The following is a 20573-nucleotide window of genomic DNA, read 5'->3' on the forward strand; positions in this document are numbered from 1 at the left end:
GGAAGGACAGCGTGACAATAGCTAGCCCAGAGGGCTGGGACACACGGTTGAGTTCCTACATGTTGGCTTCACTGCAATAGCTGACTGATTCATACACAGCCTACGGCAGCCGTGAGATAAAGCACATTATGTTAAGCCTCGGTGGAAGAGGGTGAGATGAATGTGCTTTCCTTGCTGTTGGCAAAGGGGTGGGAGCATGGACATGAACAGCTACCACAGCCCAGCTGTGTATATTCCCCGCTTGCTGAGCTTTTCCATTCAGAAATGACCCCAACCCCTTTCTAATGAGGCTTAACCTTCCCTGGCTGCCAGCTCAGTGTGAGCACATGATGAGACAGTGCTCAGGTGGCACACGTCTACACCTTAGGCTTTGGTAATCCAACCCCCGGTATCTCCTGCCATTGGCCAACACTGTGCACAGGGACATGTCCCAAGCCTGTAAAGAGCCCTGATGTGCCAGAAAGATGGCTTGCCATCATTCCTTGGTGATGGACACCCCTGTCAAGCCCTCCTAGTGGTATGCCAAGAGCTGAGCCGATAGAAAGGGCAGAGCCTTATTTTTCTCTGTGCTCTGCTTTCTGCCAGACAGCACAACAGCCTTGCCAAAGTTGCTCTGCAGTTTCCACCCTTGCCAGTAATCTGGGTGATCTCTTATCTCTCCTTATTTCACTGTTTGTAGCCATGACGGCCAAACCGTAGACAATGTGTAATGGGTGAGTTATGTTAGAAGTTGTCGAGCCAAGGATGATTCTGGAGCAAGGGCACTGCTGGCTGAATGCTAGAGCTCAAAGAGCCTCTTTTAGAAAGCAACAGTGGCGATGGACCTGAGAAATTGTTGTGTCCCAGCTTCAGGTTACTCATTCATTGCACTGTCTGCTCTGTGGGGCTGACGGAGGATTTTGCCTGGAGGAGGCTGTGTTACTGATTATGAGACAGCAACAATTTCAAGTGAAAGGCTTGTTAGTCATCTTTCCTTCTATCTCATGTATCACTGCGGCTAACAAACGCCTCCCAGCTGTCTTCCAGGATGCTGTGAAGTTACACGCTCCTCAGTTTGAGCCTCCTGGATTTGTGTGCTCCTTGTGCTTCCTCTGGGTCTACATTGGTTGTGACTGGCTGAAATTACTCAAGCAGCAGTTGGAAAAGATACAAAGAAATCACATCTTTCTCAGCTGGATTGACTCCTGAGCTTTGGCAGGTCTAACGAACATTTCAGCCAGAACTGAAGCTGCTAATATAATTGGTTACTCTGCTAAGAACATCACTTTTTTTTGCATGCAAACATAATTCACACAGTACTTTCTGAGTCTTAATTACTGGGTGGTTCTAAAGATAAAGGCGATTAAAAAAAATCCTCACATTAAACTGACCTCACTGTGTGCATCAAGGAAGTGGGTCCATCCTGCTCTAACATCAGGAAATGTTAACTCAGGCCATCACTGTAGAACTGATTAAGCTGATGTCTTTTGTTGCTGCTTGTTGCTGGGTTCTTCCACTATAACTTTTAATAATAATAGCACAGTTTTCATCAGGAACTGCTCACATTCCCTGTGGAAGAAATTTGTGCTTTATTCCAGTTTGCCGTACTGCTGGGACTGCTCTTTGTTCAGGATCATGGGTGATGCACGCTGAGTAGTTGATGAGATTTGTGTATGAGCATTTTTGGATCCCCTAATAGAAAGCTACTGGTAAGGAGAAGGGGCTGGGGGGAAGGAATGAATCTCACCCCAGTGGCAAAGTTGTCTCCCATTAGATCTTACCATAACAACAGTATTAATGTTCGTGAGTTCAAGGCCATGAGATTAACAGTAAGAGAACAGCAGGGTAAGAGCTTCAGGGGGAAACTGTTACCATAGAAGCTGGAACAAGCTCAAGCAGCAGCTTGGGAGAAAGGGTGTGAAGTTGCAAGTGACAGGCAGGCTCCACATCTGCAGCTAGAAGGCCCTTAGCCTTTCATGGGCTGAGCATCTATGGCACTGCTCAAAAAGGCAAATTGCAAGCCCAGAATGAGGCCCACAGTACTGAGGGTGATAAGCAGGACACTGCTAGGACAGTCTGAAATGGGAGGAAGATAGGAAGCAGTCAATCTTTGAAATCAGTCTTCAAAAGCCCTGGGCCTAGGTACCTATGTGAAAGCCCGAATTAGGTGTGAACCTGTAACTTGGGACAAGTGACTGTGTACTAGCTTCAGAGTATTAAAGAACCACAGCTCACATTACAGTTATCCATACAGCCAAGCCAGGGCTAGGTTGGAAGGGGTCATGGCTTCTAGCCTGCATACCCACATCTCCATCCTGCAGGAAACAGAATGAAAGAGAGTGGTAGATCGCTGCACACCATAGGGTCCCATGGTCCAGCAAGAAGTGGGTAGGGCAATCAAAATCATAGAATCATAGAATCACAAGGTTGGAAAGGACCTACAAGATCATCTAGTCCAACTGTCCTCCCATTATCGTAGCTACAGAAAACCACTAAACCGTATCTTATAGCTCCTCATCCAGAAGCCTCTTGAACACTGCCAGGGATGGCAACTCCACCACTTCCCTGGGCAGCCATTCCAACACCTGACCACTCTCTGAGAGAAAAAGTTTTTCCTTATGTCTAATCTAAACCTCCTCTGGCACAACTTGCAGCCATTTCCTCAGGTCCTGTTTGTTGCCTGGGAGAAGAGGCCAAGCTCCTTCTCATCACAACCTCCCTTCAGGAAGTTATAGAGTGCAATGAGGTCTCCCCTGAGCCTCCTCTTCTATGACTGAACAATCCCAGCTCCCTGAGCCTGTGCTCAGCCTGTGCTCCAGACCCCTCGCCAGTTTCGTTGCCCTTCTCTGGACATGTTCCAGGGCCTCAATGTCTTTCTTATAGTGAGGAGCCCAAAACTGAACACAATACTCAAGATGCGCCCTCACCAGAGCTGAGTACAGAGGGATGATCACCTCTCTGCTCCTGCTGGCCACACTATTTGTAATGCAGATCAGGATGGCATTGGCCCTCTTGGCCACCTGGGCACACTGTCGGCTCATGTTCAGCCGAGCACTTACCGACACCCCCAGGTCCCTTTCCTCTTCACAGTGATCCAGGCACTCAGCCCCAAGCCTGTAGTGCTGCATGGGGTTATTGTGGCCAAAGTGCAGGACCCAGCACTTGGCCTTGTTGAACCTCATCCTATTCACCTCAGCCCATTGATCCAGGTTATCCAGATCCTCTGAAGGGCCTCCCTACCCTCAGGGCAGATCAACATCACTTCCTAGCTTTGTGTCATCTGCAAACTTACTGAGGGTACACTCAGTCCCCTCATCTAGGTCATCAATGAAGATGTTAAACAAGACAGGCCCTAGAACTGACCCCTGGGGGACACCACTTGTAGTGGGTCACCAGCAGGACTTAACTCCATTAACCACTACCCGCTGGGTATGGCCCTCTATCCAGTTCCTTACCCAAAGGAGGGTATACCTGTCCAGGCCACAGGCAGCCAGTTTCCCCAGGAGAATACTGTGGTGAGAGATCGTGTCAAAGGCTTTGCTGAAGTCTAGGTAGACTACATCAACTGCCTTTCCCTGAAGTGTGATCACCAAGTCGTAGAAGGAAATGAGGTTGGTTACGTATGACCTGCCTTTCATGAACCCATGCTGGCTGGGCCCGATTCCGTGGATGCCACACATGTGCCATGTGATCTCACCCAAGATGATTTGTTCAATAACTTTCCCCGGTACCAAGGTCAGGCTGACAGGCCTCTAGTTCACAGTTAACCAGGAGCGCTGGTAGATGGTGGAGAGTGGCTCAGCAGTCACTCCCTCCAGCTCCCTCAGCACCAGAGGGTGGAGCCCATACGGTCCCATGTCACAGTCCAGGTGGAGGAAGAGCTCTTTAACTGTCTCCACCTGAATCACTGGGAGTATATTCTGAATTCCATCCCAGACTTTCAGATCAGGGCATAAGGTGACCTGAGGAAAACTGTTCTGCCCATTAAAGGCAGATGCAAAGAAGGCTTTGAGGACCTCAGCCTTCTCCTTATCCTCAGTGGTCACATTACCCACTACATCAAGTAAGTAGTGGACATTTTCCTTGGTTCTCCTCTTACCATTGATACAGTTGTAAAAGGATTATTTATTCTCCTTAACTGTAGTGGCCCATCTAAGTTCGAGTCAGGCTTTTGCCTTCCTAACTTCCTCCCTGCATACCTTAGCAATTTCCTTGTAGTCTCCCCAAGTAGCCTGTCCCTGCTTCCAAGGGACATTCGCTCTCTTTTTCTTCCAGACTCTCAACAGTAGTTCCCAGTTCATCCACACCAGTCTTCTTCCCCTACAGCTTGCCTTATGGCATTCAGGGACAGCCGGTTCATGTGCCTTTAAGATTTCCATCTTGAGGAGCATCCAGGCTTTCTGGATCACTTTACCCTTAAGGAGTGACTCCCAAGAGACCCCTTCAACAAGCGTCCTGAACAGGTCAAAGTCCACCCTCTGGAAGTTCAAGAGAGCAGAATCATAGAATCATTAAGGTGGAAAAACCAGTAAGATCACCCAGTCCAACCATCAACCCATGCCTATGATCACACTAGGCCATGTCCCTCAGGGCCACATCCACCCTTTTATTGAAAGCTCCAGAGACAGTGATTCCACCACCTCCCTGGTCATCCTGTTTCAAAACCTCACTACTCTTTCAGAGAATAAATTTCTTCCAACCTGAACCTCCCCTGGGACAACCTGAGGCCATTATTTCTCATTCTGTTACTGTTACCTGGGAGAAGAGGTAGACCGCCACCTTGCCACAACCTGCTTCGGGGAGTTGTAGACAGCAATAAGGTCTCCCCTGGAGCCTCCTATTCTATGACTGAACAATCCCAGTTCCCTCAGCCACTCCCTATAAGGTCTGTGCTCCACACCTTTGCTGCCCTTCTCTGGACACACTCCAGGGCCTCAGTGTCTGGTAGTGAGGGGCTCAATCATCCAAACTGGAGACTTGCAAATCTCTCCCATATGTAGCTAGAATCTTCCCCTTGGGTAGAAATTACTAGCTCACTTTTTGTCTTTCTGAACATGACTGGAACAGGTAATTCCTTCTTTTTGCATGAAAGTCTACTAGTTCAAGCATTTGCACAGAAACTGCAAGACCTGGATTTCACACAGTCAGTCTGAGGGCCTTCAGAGTCACTGCTCCCATTTCCCCAGGAGCATCTTCATAGGTCTGCTGGAGTCCAGTGGAGGAAGCACTCCTTGCACTCCATGTCCTTAACTGTAGCTGAGCTATGATGTGAGCAGTGAAGGTCTCATCTATGCAAGTAAAGGCAAGCAAAGTAGATTCTACCTCTGCAGCATATTTTTGGGCACTCCTGGTGTGGAGAACGTTCAGTGATGTTTGGTCTTTGCACTAAGGTTTTCATAAAATTGTAGAATCACAGAATTGTTTGAGTTGGAAGGGACAATTAAATGCCATCTAGTCCAACTCTCCTGCAATGAACAGGGACAGCTACAGCTAGAGCAGGGTGCTCAGAGCCCCGTCCAGCCTGACCTTGGATGTCTCTAAGGACAAGGCATCCACAACCTTTCTGAACAACCTGTTTCAGTCTGGGCTCTGGAAGGTCTTTGTGAACATACCCTCCCAGAAAGATATCGCTGTTATCTTTCTACTGTCCTTAATTGCTCAATTAAAGCTGGTCGTGATATGTTAATGATAGGCCTTATCCTGATTTCTGAGGAGAACAGAAAATAAGGTTAGTTTTCCTAGCTCTGGTCTCATTAAAGCTTCATGTCATTCTCATTATAATGCTATTTTCCTGACTTAATCCATTATTTACTGCAGAGGAAGTCTGAAGAGGGCAGAAGATATTTGCAGTTTGGAAAGGCTCCTTGGATACTGATCTGTGAACCAATGATTTTTTACAAGAGTAAAAAAAAGTTTTAGATCTGTCTCATTGCTACTTTTAAAATATTACTATTTGAAAGAGATGTTTAAGGGATGTGTAAGAGGACATGGTTTGCAAATACAGACATTAGATCACAGTGACCCTCTGCCTCCTGGGGACAACAGCTTCCCTCTCCCAAGACATTAGATAATGTGTGCTGGTAAAGACAGCTTAGGTCAGAGAGCTGTTCACATACACTGCTAATTGGTGAGCTCCTTAATTAGTATTATAAAGGATCTGACGCCAGGTGAGGTTTCAGCCATACTCCCCATGGTGACCCAGTGGAGCTCTTTCTTCTCTCATTCAGAATGTGGTATCTTGATGGACGCTGCTTCCTGATTTCCATTGATAGGCTCAGCTCTGACTCAGAGTGAGCCATGCAGATCAGTCAGCATTGCTCCCAGCACTGTCTGCCCATTCACAGAGCTCCCTTACCACTGACACATCCTTGAGGTTTGAGAGATCTGACAAGACTGCCATCAGAAATGGAAAATTTGGTGAAGTCCAAATCTAGATTGATATCAGCCTTCGGTTTAAAATGCCAAAGCACAGAGAACATAAAGCCACAAAGGTACAGGAACTGTGAAGCAACTGTTGTCAAGGTAAATGCACTGATATATCTCAGTTTTTCCTCATGTGTACACAATAGATGGCCCAAGAGAGGTAGATCCATGTGACCTGCTGTGCTCAGGAGAGATGGGAGGCATATGAAGAATGGAAACCTCTGTAAATGTCTCCATAGGATGATTTCTTGGTGAACAGAGGGGCTGTCTCTAAGTCTTTTCATGGTGTTAATGAACACCATTTCCTTACAGCCACTATGTTCTCCTGCAACCTGGCATCTACAGTTAGATCGGTGGATGTTGGATGTGCTCAGCACTGAATAGGAATAGCCTCATTTCTACACAGAAAAATGGTCCTATAAGGTCACATATTTTCCAGTATCTCCACATTTGAATATCCAACTTCAAGCCTTTGGGGTCTGGCATTTAGTATCCCTGAAATACAGCTCTAAACGGTGTAACGAAGCACTGTGGCTATTCATGTTTTGGGAAGAGCAGAAGCCTGGAGTTGAATCATCTGAATTGGAGCACTCCTTTGAAAAACAGTAAAAGTGCAGTCAGTTGTTGTCCTTAAATAGAGAGAAGAGGAGAGAGCAGGCTAAATCACATCTGGTCTTTGCCTTCAAACCTGGCCATTCATGACACCTTCTTTTCACTTGATACTAGCACATCTACATTTTGCCACCTGCCCATTGATGGAAAGCCAACTTCATTTTACCTTCTTCGCAAATATTTACATTATAAAGAAGAAAGCACTTTTCTGCACTGCTTTGCAGTATGTTATGAGTCAAAATGACCCGCAAACCCATGTCCTTAACTACATTTGCCACCGCCTTGACAGCTATGTATTTATAATATCTAAACAGCACCCAAACTGAGTAGTGTGCTATACAGCTGCAGTGTCAGAAAGCCATATTTGTGCGCCAAAACACTGTCCTTCTGCAGGGAGTTGGAATTGTAGGCTTTTTAGTGTGGGAACCTATAACCACACCTTGCTAGATCTCACGTCACTGCCTGTACTCCAGGTTCATGTTGTTTTAGCTTTCTGAAGGAGTGTTGCAAGTCTCTGTACCCTGGCCAACTCCAACACAAGCACTGATATTATGCCCACCCAACCTGCTCTGTTGTTGTAGGAGTTGTTCTTTGCAGACTCTGCTGATGTGTTCACCTCCCAAAGGATACAGGTCTATGATTGCAGGCCCACATCTCACTAATCTACAGCCCTGGCAATCCACAGAGACTGCTATTGTGGAGAGATGCCCCTCCTTCCTCCAAGCAGCCCTGGGTGTTGACACCTGTGTTGGGTATCGTAAACCTGCTGCCTTTCTGGTGGAAGAAGAGCCTCTACTCATGAAATACGACTCCTAGAGTAACACCATCAGCAGTACCCAGTTATGTGCTAAACACCTGTAAGTCCTATATTGTGCCACAGGCCTGCCAGAGTTCTCCAACAGCAGAAAGCAAGTTACCTGCATGGAGGTGGCTGCAAAAGCAAACTGAAGTAGGGGTTGATGAGGGAAAATAGGAAGGCACATTTATCATCAGACAGCGAGCTGGGGTCATGTTCAATAAAAGGTAATCCAACGTTAATCCAAACGGAACTTGTTTATTTTTGTAGGGCCCAATCTGGTACTGAGTAGATATTAAAAAAGAAAAAAAGCCCAAACAAACAAAACGAGCTTGTTTTGTGGATTTAAACAGAACTCCTTTTGTTTCAGATGAAATTTTCATCGGTGCTATGATGACTCACAAGCTCCAAACCAAGAAAAAAAGGAGAAGAAATAATCACCAGGGAAGGGTAACGCTCAAACAAACAAACAAAGAAGTGGAAGTGCTGCAGCTCTACCAGGCTGAAAGAATGAGTGTATATCCTGTGATGCTCTTGGCTATGTGACAGTGGTTTCCTTCTGTGTTTCTGTCTCAGTAAAATTAGAGGCGTATGTTTGGAGCCTGGGAGATGTGAGCTCAGCTTCTGATTCTGCACAGCCTCCTGTGAGGCATGGGACAAAGTCTCAGGTCTCTCTGAATCTCACCTGTAAAGCAGTAATAACATTCTTTGTCTATTTAAATTATTGGTTCTTCCTATGGGTTTCTACTGGGCCTAGAGGAGCAGAGCCCTCACCTATCAATCATCACGCTCTCTAGCTGCTGCTGTGCTATAGTGCTATAGTGTTTATTAATCATAATAAACACGTCAGCACTGTCAGAGAGTGTATACAGAGCAAGTAGAACAGTGTCTGACAACCACATCCTGCCATGTAAGTCAGGAGGTGGAAAATGAGAATTCTGCTGCAGATAATATAAAATCCAGAGATTGGCCCAACTCTTCCCGTGGGCAATATTGGAGAAAAAAAAAAAAAAAAGAAAGAAAAGGTCAATTTTATTCTAAAAAATAGGACAGTAATAGCCTATGCGGTGTGTCCCTCGCTAATGTGCCAAGACAGCTCCTGACATTTACAGACTGAAATAGCGAAGGAATCCAGATAGTGTGCGCCCAGTTCAAAATGAATGTAATAGGAACGGCAAACCCTAATTTTAATGTATAAACTGAAATCAGCTAAATTTAATGGTTAAGAGTTCCCCAGATCGCTCTCCTCTTCTGCCTCCATCACCCAGGTCACTGTTTTGGTTGGGAGGTGACGAAGGGCAGAATGTAGGTCATCCAAGCTGCTGGCCTCAGTTACCAGCTCCTTCACCTGGCCCATGTGGTACACCGTACTGAGAGAGGTGGAAAGCAGCCCACCTCGGTGAGCTTCATGCTTTGAACATGCAATGAGCTGGCACGTGGTGCTAAGACACAGCTCCAAGTGGGCCCAGTTGCCTCAAACAAGCCATTGTTTTGCAGAGTGGTGTACAAAATGGAGGTCATTCCAAAAGCAGCCTGTGGTAGGATCCACAAACCTTGTCCTTGTTCTGCTTTTGTCCTGCATTTTCAGCTCCATAGCCAGGAAGCTGCAGAGCCTTTGATGCCAGCTGATGTGTGGCACACTGTGGCCTCTGCCCTGCTGTGTCACCTCCTCAGCCCTGCGGCCCATGCCAAGAATCACTGGCATAAACTTGCGGAAGAAACTGCATGGATGCTGAAGGGAGGTGAACCCTCTGAATAGATCTGATTGATTCTCTTCTGTTCTGTCACAAATCCCAGCTTCAGAGATGTCCCGGTATGTGAACTCAGTCAACAGGTCATGTGTGAGTGGCTTTATAATTTTCTCATTGTGGCACTGCCAATACCTTTGTGCATTTCAATCACTCCCTGCTTGTTTCGAAACAAAGCAAGCACTATTTGCAAAGCGTGTCTGCTGAAAGCAATTCTCCAAACCGTTCACAACACGTGCATCACCTGTGCCAGGAAAATGTGTGTATTTCCATGTAAAAACCATTTGTGCACCTGCCTTCATAAATCTTCTGCACTTAACCTGTGACCCAACCCTTTTGTTATGTCAGAGGACAGTGATGAGGTTATGTTTCTGTTGCTGCTGACAAACAACAGCCACAACAAAAAACCACACAGTTACTCAATGCATGTCCTGATGGGGAGCAGACCCTGGCATTTCAAGCCATGGCTGAGCTGGACCTTATTCATCTCATGGGAACAGCCAGGTGAGGAAACATAGACTTACTGTAAGCCACCATTTCAAATCTATGGTGGAGACAGCAACAAGTGTCAGGGGACTGCCAGTCCATCATTCCAACCACAAGGCAATTCCTGTTTCCCAGTGCATTCAATAGCTGACCAAAACACCAGAGTGAGAAAGGATTTTCATTTTAACCTATTTTAAGCTGCAGATATTAAACATTCAGGTGGATTGGAATAACCCCACCTCTTCTATCACATGGCACGTATGACTCTTCTACACCTTTTGCATCGCCTTTGATGTGGGAGCTGGACCGATGTGTCCTCCCTGTCAGCACATCATCTGATACATTTTTAAAGAGTTTCTGTAACATCCGTACTAAAGAGCAAAGATGTCATCTTATGTCTTATCAAAATGAAGAGCAAAAATGCTCACCCTGCACTGCCTTCAGGAGAAATGGCTGCACACAGGAACAAAGTCACGGTGCCAGCCAAACCACATCTGATTCTGAGAAGTCACCCTTGGAGATGTTATCTCTGAAACACAAATGTTAGAATGGTGGCACCTGTCCAAAAGTGTCTGAAATACATTTGTGTGTATTTCTTCAGTAGAGTTATAACTCTAGATCCATTACATGGAAATTTAAAACAGGAAGGTCAGGGTAAGGAGGAAAGAATTTAGGAAGAGGTGAAGAGAATCAGAGAATCTTTTTGAATTAGAAGGGACCCTTGAAGGTTATCTGGTCCAGCTCTCATGTAATGAACAGGGACAGCTACAGCCTGATCTCGCATGTCTCCAGGGACAGGACATCCACCACTGCTCTGGACAACCCGTTCCAGTGCCTCAAAGAACCTGTTCCTATGACTCAAGAGGAGGTGAGAAACCACTCCTCTGCTGACTGCACTGGTGGTTACGTGTTGTTATAGTACTACTGTAAGAACTCCCTTTCTACAACAGCTTCATCGGGGGATGGGTGATGTAGCAGTGTCTTCTGTTCCTGAGCCTTCCCAACCCTGTCTGACTGCCACTACCCCTATGTAGATGGAGTGGGAATGTTTGCACCAGTGCCTCATTGCAAACCACATTACCAGGGGCAATTAATGCCCAAAAGCATGTATAACCTGCCTTTCAGCAAAGTGATCTCTCTTCCTTTCAGTTCTTCACTACAGCATCTCACACTGAACATCCCTGCCATTTTTTGACATATCATGGAGGGAGGATTTATTCATAAAGACCTTCCAGAGCCCAGCTTCTCACTGAAATGAATGATGGGCATGAGGAGAGATTGAGGTTGGCTCACCGCCTCTTTGGCAGCAGAATGGAAGGACCGAATAAGATCCGTTTTGGATTATCTTCATGATAACATGGAGCATTTTTTTCTTTTGATGCTGGAAGAGTTTGCTTCTGGGCTTCTTCCATGGCTTGTGGCTTTGCTAATTAGCAAGAGAACTCCCAATAGCAGAAATCAAAGGATCTTCCCCACGATGATGCTCTTATTCAGTTGTGAAAGGAAAATTATGTGTTTTTGTAAATCTCTGGACAGTAAAGAGCATATGTTGTGTGCAGAGCTCCCAGATATTCACATGAGAGTGGGTTGGGTCAGTGCTAGCCAAGAAATTTGAATGCAGAATTATCCTCATTATGTGCTTTACTTTGCTCTAATACTGATCATAAGTGGGAAGGGGAAGAGAAAAGACACAAATATAAGCGTATGACAAGAATAATGAAAAAAAAAATGTGTTCCAGACTCAGAGAAATTGTTTTGACATCAGCTTTCACATTTTTTTATCATCACCCCTTTGGGCAAAGTCATCCAAAAGGACAAATGGAAAACCATACCACAGATGAAGATATAGAACCTGCCTCTCTTAGCAGACAGAATGTGACAGATAAAATAAGGCCTCAGGACTCAAGCATGGTAGGAAATAAAAAAGTTTGTTTAAAATATTGCAGTTTTACTAAATGGGGAGATTGATGAATCTGGTGTTACTTAAGAGGGGTTCACCTGGCCTGGATTATTTTCCTAATGTTAACATAGGCAGATTGAACAGTCACATCCTGAAGGTGACAGCACTGCCAGCAACTGCTCCAGGACACAGCTTAGATCTCCTCATTGAGACCTGCTTTACCACTCAGAGAGTGCCCCTCGGATACTGGAGGGTCACCCGCAGCCTTCATGGCGGGGTCTTGCATTGGGAAGAGCTTTGTGCAACTCTACATCTCTCACAGACCTTCCTTAACAAGGAAGCTTGCCTTGAGCTTACCATGGAGAAGAGATACATTCCTATTTTCACCTACTCTGTTTTATTCATCCTTTCTCTTTTTCCAGGATTATATTTTTCCTAGAGTGTATAATTGCCACAGAAGTAATGTATGAAAACACATACAATCAAGGCCTTTGGACCATTGAATGAACATTTTTCTGTCTTCTGGGGCACCTTCCATTCCCTTGAGACTTGCTTTCTGACTGCCGTTGGAGATACAACCTTGGCATGTGTGAACTAAGGTTAATCTTGTGTACTATTACCAAGGGAAGAAAATGTAAAGGATGTTAAGGCTCCATCACCTAATAAACTGAGAAAAACTTGCTCCAGGGGATATGATGTTAACTTGTGACTTGGAAGAGATGCTTCCACATCCTGTTCAGTCTTCCCTTGTGACATGTAGAGAGTTATTTTGGACCTCATCCTCCAGGCTCTTCAGACCTTCAAAGGCCGAGGAATGGATGTGTCCAACTTGCAGGATTAACAGCTGGCTGTGTGGCCTGGAATCTGGCAGCACTTGCTACAGGAAATAAGAAAGGTGAGGGCTGAATTATGAGTTACGATTATTTTAAACCAGAGATTTCTGTTGTATCTCTACAACACATTTGTCACTCTGTAAGTGGAGTGAAGCCCACACATAATATCCCAGTAGATCTCCTCCCCAGCTCCCAGCCTCCCAACCACCAAACAGGGCTGAGAGCATCTCTCTGCAAGGGAGCTTGTGGACTGAAAAACTGAGCTGATTCACACAACTTAACTCCAGCCAGCTTCAGATACTGGAACATCATCACCAGCCCTGTGTAATACTTGGAGTGCTTGTGGGTGCGACTATGGCCCAAGGTAAACAGTGCTCTCTTAGATAAAGAGACACTTGTCATGGTCCACAGTTTAATGAACAGGATGATTCATGACAAGAAGAACCTTTACAGAAGAAATGAGCTCTTCCACAAAAAGTCACTTGCTGGGAAAAAAGTTGGCTTGAAGTTTAAAGAAAACACCTTGTGAAAAATGGTTATGAATCTGGTGTTTGTAATATCTGGCCTTGTGCCTTCATCAGCTGTCGAGCTGTATCAGGTGTTGGCACATAGCTCTGCTTTCTTAAGTCAACATGATTGTCCTTGCAACGTTGGCCTGACTGCAGAAAGGAGCCACCAACAGGTGCGTGTTGGTGCCAAACTCTTGTGACAACCAGCAAAATAACACTTGAAGCCAAAGGATGGCAGGAAAAAAGAAGAAAAACAATCTGAATTTAGGAATAATAAAGCCACGGCAAGCTCATGTGGTTGCATTCTCAGGTTGATTCCTGTTCTGCAGTTGTCATTTTTACCAAACCTGACTTCTCTGTATGGAGACACAGACCATGATAGATATCATGTGTTTTGTTTTTTAAACACAAGTGCATTTCCATGAGTAATGCATGAAGTTTCCAACTTAGATCTGATTTTCAGTCTTTAACTGCGGGTTTATGCTTCTCACCACTACCAGAAGGAAACAACAAACCACAGTTAGCACAAAAATGGTTCATTGCTGCAGAGCAGGAGAAGGATTGAGCTCCTGAGCTCCATGCTCAGATGTGCACATTACATTAATACTGAAGGGAAATCAAGAAATAGGGAAAAAATCATCTCTCTGCATCAGTGTGCAACTGTGTTACATTTTATAGACGAATGCTAATGCTTAATGTCTTCAGAATATAGGGAGGAACTCAGGGTCTTCACTGAATGTCACCTCTGAGCACAATGTATTTTTGATATAATTCGAATCTGTGAAGGTCTAATTCACTCGCTTCTGTCTCTGAAGCGCAGAAGTACTTCAGTGGGGTCACAGACAGAGTAAGAGCAATTCAGTGAGTCCAAAAGGAAAACAGCGTTAGTAGATGTAACGTGGTGTCAGACCACGAACCCCGGGGATGCCTTCTCTCCTCTCCTCTCTGCTGCACAGCGCACTCACACTCCATCTGATTTGTACACAGCTGACAGAGAATTAGTGAATTCTGCTTCCAGGTTCCTATGTAGGAGAAAAGCAGGTGTCAAACACCATTATTTGCAGTAAGTGGTTGTGTAAAGGAAATCCCAGAATCAGTTCTTTGTTCTACCTTTGCAAATGTATTCCCTTAATGATCCCTTTTCAGGCCTTTTGAGCTATGAATAGGTCTGTAAGTATAAGATCTGGAAATAAGCCATCAGAACTGTGGCTGACTTTTGTAAGGATGGTTTATAATTTGGGTTTGGGAGAAGGGGTAACAGTGGGAATGGCAGTGGGGCAGGCAGGGCGGATGCCAGTGAGTGGCTGGAAGGAGGCGATGGGTTGGCATCTACTGGGGACATGAGGCAAGGAATGGAAGTTAAGAAGGAAGAAAAGCAACACAAAATCAGTAAGACAAACATGTTGTCTGCCAAATTTTTAGCTCAGCTCAGTTTCTTGAAAATAAGCGGAGAGAACTATAAAAGGACTGTGCCCAGCTAGATAAAAATAGTCATAGGATAAGGACACAGCAGAAAAGCACAACCAAACAGACTTTTACCATAGGAATTTATCTATGCAAGAGGCAAGGGCCGGTAATTTTCAAAGTAGATGCATCCAGCACCTGGAAGGAATACAGCAGACTGTGAGAGCATGCTGCATCCCATCAGAGAGGAATGCCAGTCTTGAGTCTTTACATCCCTTTACCCCATTTGACAAAAATTTCTTTATTATTGAGGTTGCAGCTCTGGTGCCACCCATTGAGAATGCAGCACAGGCCCACCAGCCTGTCATACCTAGGACGGTCACATTCAGCTGGCCAAAGGGCTTAAGGGACCTTAAAGCCATCCTCTTCCGGGACTGCTCACAAGAGCTGAAGATCAGGGTCTTCAAAATGGCCCAGTCTGAAGATACAAAAGTAGCTACAGTGACTTCTGCATCACAGCCTCAAGGTGGATGACTTGGTTTGTCATCCGCCTCCTCTGTCTTTTACCAAAATTTCTAATGCAATTTCCTCTTCACAACAGCCACCCACCAGGATTCCCTGTTCACTTTGGGGGATGACAGCCCATCAGCACAAGATTTTGCATATGCCAAGTGAGATGCAGGGATCCTGGCAGGCAGGTAGAGGCTGGGGGAATCTGATGGCAGCAGAGTTGCAGACTTCAGTGTGCTCATGTGACATTTTTTCTAAATGTCATTTTTATAGACAAAATGAAGTGAAAGAGGTATTCTTCCAGCTTATTTTTTCTCTTCCTTTTTCTAACAGTGATGGATTAATTACTAAGATACTACCCAGGTTATTTTAATCTCAGTGGCTCGGAGTTGCTATTTCACACTTTAAATGCAGAGAACAGAGAATTTACCTGCCCTTATAGACTCCTGCAGAGAGCTCATGGTGGAAGCAGGAAGAACTTTTGCTGGTCCCACCTCTATCCCAAAATGCACAGCCAAACCAGAGACAGGGCTTGGGGGAGTCAAAGATGTAGGAAACCTCCCATTGTCATCACGTCATCTTAGAGTATAAAAGTAGACAGTGTGGACAAGACACCAGTCCCGTCTTCTACCAGGGGCTTCCCACAGTGCACTGATCCTCCTCTAACTAGCAGCAGTAAGTGGAGACAGGCAAGCAGTGAGATGAGGATGATGCAGAAGGAGGATCCCTCACTGCTGACTTGGGAAGGACCACAAGGATGAATGCAGTGCCAGCAGACTGGCTGCTGAGTCAATGGGTGAGAAACTGCCAGGCAGAAGCTGCACAAGGAGAGGCTGCCATTCAGTCACACCAATGTGGGGCTGAATGTGGTTGCATGCATACACTGCTCCTGCTGAGTCACAGGTTTGAAGCTGCAAACTGTTTATCAGTGCTGAGTCATCCCTGGGTGCTGAGGCACCCCCAGATCTGCACAGCCATGAGGCCAGAGAGGCAAGTGGCTGTGAAAGTGTTTGTGTAAGTCAGAGTGGGGAAATAAGGAGGAATTCTTGCAGGAACGGGAAAAGAATGAGGGGGTGAGGATAATGGTAAAGGTTCAGACTTCAAGTCCAATATTAAGAAACATTTCTTCTCAGAAAGAGTGGTGAGCCTTTGGAACAGGCTGTGCAGGGAGGTGATGGAGCCACTGTCCCTAGAGGTGTTCAAGAAACATAGAGATGCAGAACTGAGGGTCATGATCAATGGGCATGTTGGATGTGGGCTGATGGTTGGACTAGATCTTAGTGGTCTTTTCCAGCCTTAATGACTCTATAATTCTATGACTTCGCAAATCTGGGTGGCTCATTCTTAGTATTTAATTTTTGAATGCCCTGTGTCTGGTCTCACTTGCTGAGCAGTTAAAGACCATCAGCTTCAGAGGCTCAGCTGTTCAAGTACCACAGAAAATCAGAGCTGTAGCATCGAAACCTTTCTGCACTTAAGAAAATGCGGGTTCTGTACATGATACTGAAAGTCTATTGTCAATAACCCCAAAGCTATACTCAACAAGCAGGAAATGCTTTTGCTTTTTCAGTCATTGGAATGTCAATTCAGGGCTTGGCTGCTGTTGGAAAGAGAGTAGAGAGTGAAATGCACTGTAGACACTGTTGGGCAATACACTGCTTGATCACAATTTTAAAGCATCTACATTGTCAATAAAGTATAGAAAGAGTGAGATCACAGGACAGCCTTCACTGAGAATGCAAGAGGGAAAAAAGAAGAGCTTTTCACTGTTGTGGGCTGTGGCATCACTCTATCTGCTGCTCAGAGCAGACGTTGTTTCCAAAATACACACAGCACGAATCCAGCAGAGCAAGACTGGAATAGCTAGTCATAGTCCCCTAGATTTCAGTATGGTGCCAACACCTTATGGAAGGGGGCACCTGAAATAAGTACATCTGGATTGCTGGAATATTCCAATTATCCCTCACATTAAAAACCTCTGCAGAAACGTTTGATTTTCAGCCATTTACCACTGCAATTATGAAGGTTTGGTCATAGTGCCCAGCGATACGTGAAGCTGTTGATCCAGCTCTCAGGATGATGAAGGCGGTATTTATTTGTCTTTATCCTGAGAGAGGAATGTGACTTATCACAAAAGAATGCTGAATTTCACAGGACAGTATCAGGCTAAGTGCACTTGTGGTGGGAAGGTCAGCATCCAGCAGGCAGTGCTCCCTATGGGCCTGGAACTGGCAAAGGTGAAATTCAGGCTCTATTGAAACTCCTGTTTTCCCCAAAGCCAAGTTTTTCTTCAAAGAATCCCTGCCTGGAGTCTTGCTTTGGCAGCAATGTTTTCCTCATGGGACTGGAAAGAGAGAGGAAAAGGAAATAAAGGCATGTAGGAGAGAGAAGAATCAAAGTCCCCCTCACCCACTCCTTTCATGGGAGAAGCTCCTAATTACATCCTCAGGCTTTGTGACCTCAAAATGGAGTTTTTTTCACAGAATCCCAGAATAGCTTAGGATGGAAGGGAGCCTGTGACCACCTGGCCCATCCCCTGCTCAAGCAGGGACTCAGAGAGCAGGGGCCCAGGCCCATGTCCAAGGAGGGAAATCCTGTCTGCTGTTTTTGTCCATGAAAGCAGCATCTCATTGATCTGCAGAGCTGCATTCATGAGACATGCAAGGAGAGCCTGTGCTCCCATCATGTTACCGCAAACACATTGCAGCAGGCTGAGCAGTGCCATCCATTGTGGAGACGAGATCCCCCTGGTCAGCTGGTGGTGGCATCCTGCTCCTGGGGCAGTCTGCAGCTTGTGGCTGTAATCCCATTGAATTTTGGCTGGAGCACAGCCTGGGAGATGTGCTGCTGAGCCATTTTGCTCTGACAGCTGGCAGTAGCACATGGATGGGGAGCGCCTGCGGAGCTTTGGGGCAGGAGTAGATGCAGGCATTGCAGGGCTCGCCAATGGAGAAGCACCTGCTCTGCCTCCCTGCACCCAACTGCAGATAAAAGCTGCAGCGTCTCTCAAGGCAGACATTTTCTTATCACTTGAGAAAAAGAAAACAAACCTTTTTCTTCTTTTTCTTCTCTCCTTTGACCGTTGCTGAAAATAATTTGATAGAGATCAGCTTTATCTTCACTGATTAAGTTTAGCTGAGAGGGGCTTGCTCCAAATCAATGCATGCAAAAGACACTGAATCGATCCAGTCAATGCAGGTTTCACGTACAACAATGCAGTTATCACAACAGATGATTCCTGCTCCCTGCAATGTAAGCAGGAGACTCTCTACTTGCATCAGCGGAGAGCACACAGAATCCTGGAGTTCTAAGAGAGCAACCTGCAGAACAAGGCTCTGCCATTGCAAAGACTGCAAAGGTATCGGTAACCACCCATGTCTTCAAACAGCAATGCTCCAAAAGCTCTTCCATATAGGGACATCAGTGAGACTAGCCGACATAGTGTTTCAAAGAGTTTATGCTGCAGCAGCCATACCTGCTGATTATGGTCTGCGTGGAGCAGAACCAGCTTCCATACAACAGCATGGCACGCATGCACTGCAAACCACCGATCCCCTGGCACTCTCTCCTTGTCTGGGATGGAGGGATGGGTCCAAGATGGAAAACAAGCCCACTGAGTGGCCACAGTGGGAGAGAAACAGCAAAATCTGGAGGCTATCTCCTATTTGTTTTCTGATCTCACTATCTCAGATTGCATCGATGTGCATGTAATGCAAGGGAACAATATTATGCTCCTCAGAAAATTGTTTCATCCACCTGCATTTAAGCAAATTCGAAAATAGAAATGGAGGAATGGATGGTATTTGTAGCGATAGCCCTGATAAATATTTCAGAAGCTCTGTTTGCCATCTTTGCATTTACTTTATTACTTGGAATGCTCAGTACCTTTAAGAGCAAAGTTGCTGAAATCAACTGAAAGTGAAACTCTTGGCAGGTGACAGACAAACCACGTCACTGCCTGCTCTTATTACTGTATTTTTATTTGCACTGCTGCCACTGCAGTGCTCTGGGCAATACCAAACATGCATTTACAGTGAGATACTCTAATTTAATCCATTGGAATATATAAGCTTCTAATAATGGACATGGCTCCAAAAATAGATATCTATGACATGATCTGTCATCAATTAGAAATATTATCTATTATCTAATTAGATATTATCATAGACGTTACCTATGCTGTCAAATCATCAACGTCTTCTTAATTATACAGTCATAAAGGTTGGAAAAGACCTCTAAGATCCTTTGGTTCAACTGCCCACCTACCACCAATATTATCCACTGAAACACGTCCTTAAGTGCTACATCCACCCTTCCCATAAACACCCCCAGGGATGGTGACTCCACCTCCTCCTTGGGCAGCCTGTTCCAGTATCTCACCACTCTTTCAGAGAAGAAATTCTTCCTCACAAAGCATCCTCTGGCATCCAGCCCCTCACTCCTCAGCTGCAGAGGTCTTATGGGGAATGATGGAAACAAAAGGTCCCACTTGCTTGTCTTGGAGCAAATTCTGGCTCAGTTTGCTCCAGCTCACCTAAAATGCAGCTGTGTGACAGTGGAAGAAGCTCTCAGGTATGGGATGCAGCACCAGACTGGTAGGACTTTGTACCCTCTGTCAGCTGCCATTCCTACCAAAAGGTGGGCAGTGGCTTTCAGGGCTGTCTGTCTACTTCCAATGGAATTCAGCCCCCTGCCCTAAACACAGAACTAGCTTGAAACCTTCAGAGGGCTGAAATCCCACTAGAATATCTGGGAGCCCAGCTCTGCCTTCTTGCATATCTTCCTGACATCTCACTCCCACCGAGCTTCATTGTTCAGCCATTTGCAGACCACGGATATACTGATGATCCCCTTTTAGCCAGAGCTGCAGGGGGGAGGAAAAAGAAACCACGGTGGCATGAGATGGAAATGGTGCTGACGCCTTCCCAATCCAGCCCATGTCACAATCACTCTGTCCACAGGAGCACAGAACACTTATTCTTAATCTCGAGAAGAAAAGCATCAGCCAAAGAGCATAGGGCAGGGCTGTCAGATCTCATTTCCTTCTGCTTCCCCTTTCTTTTAGAAAAGATACCTTCTCAATTCAAGGAGGCCCTTGCTCCTCTCAAGGCACTGGTCTTTACTGGAGTCTTCTTAATTCTAGGAAATCATTAGGCTTCAAAATTGTGTTTTTATATATCTCAAATAAAGCCACATTGCTTCTGTGTTCACCTTGCTCTGCAACCCATGTCAAGTGAATTATGCTTTTTATTGCTCTGCCTCACAGCATTTTCTTCTCACTTACCTGAACTATCTGCAAGAATATCTGCAGGTAATGATCTCTCTTTAATACCAGTGATTCACTCTGTGCAACCGCACCACGGAGGAGCAAAG

The 20573-nt window shown here is 45.5% G+C and overlaps 1 long non-coding RNA gene across 3 annotated transcripts in view; it reads left to right on the plus strand.

Annotated features, from left to right (window-relative positions):
* LOC107310531 (uncharacterized) overlaps positions 1 to 20573 on the plus strand; it is a 41723-nt gene that overhangs the window by 17926 nt on the left and 3224 nt on the right. For 2 of the 3 annotated variants that reach the window (XR_014943294.1, XR_001553624.3), the window contains exon 2: positions 8181 to 8534. This is a non-coding gene — a long non-coding RNA (uncharacterized LOC107310531). Of the gene's footprint in view, positions 1 to 8180; positions 8535 to 20573 lie in introns of those variants that run through there. The other variant, XR_014943293.1, reaches the window with a different exon arrangement.

The sequence above is a fragment of the Coturnix japonica genome, chromosome 2, assembly GCF_054131305.1.
Source record: "Coturnix japonica strain WE chromosome 2, WE-NBRP24, whole genome shotgun sequence".
Taxonomy (NCBI): Eukaryota; Metazoa; Chordata; class Aves; order Galliformes; family Phasianidae; genus Coturnix; species Coturnix japonica.